The sequence below is a fragment of the Apaloderma vittatum genome, unplaced genomic scaffold, assembly GCF_000703405.1.
Source record: "Apaloderma vittatum isolate BGI_N311 unplaced genomic scaffold, ASM70340v1 scaffold31381, whole genome shotgun sequence".
In the NCBI taxonomy this organism is placed as follows: domain Eukaryota; kingdom Metazoa; phylum Chordata; class Aves; order Trogoniformes; family Trogonidae; genus Apaloderma; species Apaloderma vittatum.
The window spans coordinates 1-1,962 of record NW_009697862.1 but is presented as its reverse complement, the minus strand read 5'-3'; positions in this window follow the sequence as shown (position 1 = coordinate 1,962).

Sequence of the window (1,962 nt, the reverse complement as noted above, 5' to 3'; positions counted from 1 at the left end):
CGGATGCGCCTGAAGTGACCTGTGGCCCCGATGGACTCACGAGCAGGAAGAGGATTGTGTCCCGTGAGGTGGACATCACGTGGATTTATGAGGAGACTGCGAGAAGCCCTCTTTCTCAGGGAGGAACTGCTATGGATGATGAATAATGGCAAGATGGACTGCATCCCCCACCTCCTGTTCCCCCTTGCACTGATGCAGGGGAGGAGGTCACCAGGAAGATGGGATGAATGGGGCAGGTGTATTCAAGATCCAGTTGTATTTCCTTATGCATTCCTCTCACTATCCTACTCCAAGAATGGTGGTGGTGAATTAAATTTATGCTTTTCTCCCCAAGTCTATTTTGTTTTTTACCTGTTGTCTTAAGTGGTAGATTATTATCCTCCTTGTCCTTAAGCTCAGTCCCTGAGACCTTTTCAATTTAGTTTTCTCCCTCCACATTCTTGTGGAGATGGGGATGGGAGGAGGTGTGAGCAAGTGACCACATGGTTCTTTGGTTTTGGCCCAGGTAGTCAGCTTGAACCCGAACAATAGAAAGTAATTCAGACCTGGTACATGGGCTAGCTGCAAAATGGGAGTAACAATACTGCAAACCTTCTAAAAATGCTTTGTTATTTGCTCACTGACAATAATTAACTAAACAACATGTTTATTTTGGCTTACATTTATTTCTACTGTGGCTGTGTGATTTGTGATGTTAGGAGTTGTGTCCCTGTCTTGCACTGTCATTGACCAGAGGTGGTTACAAACTTAGAAGCCATGCAGAAGTGGTTTTAAGGTGGACACACCACTTCCCATGCCAGACTTATGTGTCCTCTCCCTGCACCACTTCATGCAAAAACATAATTTCCCCTGCTCTGTGCGACTGCTTTCCCAGTCTTTTATTCATGGACTGTGGCTCAATAAAACACTGACAAGGTGGGTTTTGTGCAAAATGCCATACAGAATAAAGTCATGTTTTCACCTTACAGTGACCCAGGAACAGATGTACAGGGTGTCCGTGCCAGGAGCTGGGAAGCTGTCAGGTCCAGGAGGGTCTCTGTGAGGCAAGGTCAAGGCTGCTCCAGCAGACCTACTGCAGGGCACAGCTCAGCCCATCAGCCGTGCTGGTGGCTCCTCTGGGAAAACACCATTAAGACAGGCAGAAACACTGCCCGGTAGTGAGGAGCAAGGAAAATTGTGAGAAACCATCGTGCAACAAATAGGATCAGGTTATAAAACACCACGGCCATCGTGCACAGATGATAAGATAAAGTTGCTCTCTGAAGAGATGGAATAGTCTTCCCAGCCCTGAGGAAAATGTTACTCAGCTACAGGACACTCCACCAGCTGGCCTCAGGGATAGGAAAAGGCCTGTTTAGTTTGTCAGCATGGCAATGGGTACTCTGTTTCATGTAGGTTTGTGACTGTACTGCCACTAACTCTGTAACTGGACCCCTGAGCTTGTACACAGGGATGGAGAACAGAATATCCCTCCTGTAATCCAGGAGGAAGCAGTCAGTGACCTGCTGTGCCACTCAGATCCCAAGTCCATGGGTCCAGATGGGATTCACCCTAGGGGCCTGAGGGAGCTGGCAGAAGAGCTGGCTAAGACACTCTCTATCATTTAGCACGAATCCTGGCTAACTGGGGAGGTCCCAGATGACTGGAGGTTGGCCAATGTGACACCCATTCATAAGAAGGGCCAGAAGGAGGATCCTGGGTACTATAGGCCTGTCAGCCTGACCTCAGTGCCTGGCAAGGTTATGGAGCAGATCATCTTGAGTGCCATCAAGCGGCATGTAGAAGACAACCAGGGTACCAGGCCCAACTATCATGGGTTTAGGAAAGGAAAGTCCTGCCTGACCAATCTCATCTCCTTCTATGACTGGGTGACTCGTCTAGTGGATGAGGGAAAAGCTGTGGATGTGGTCTACCACAACTTCAGCAAAGCTTTTGACATAGTCTCCCACGGCATCCTCCTGG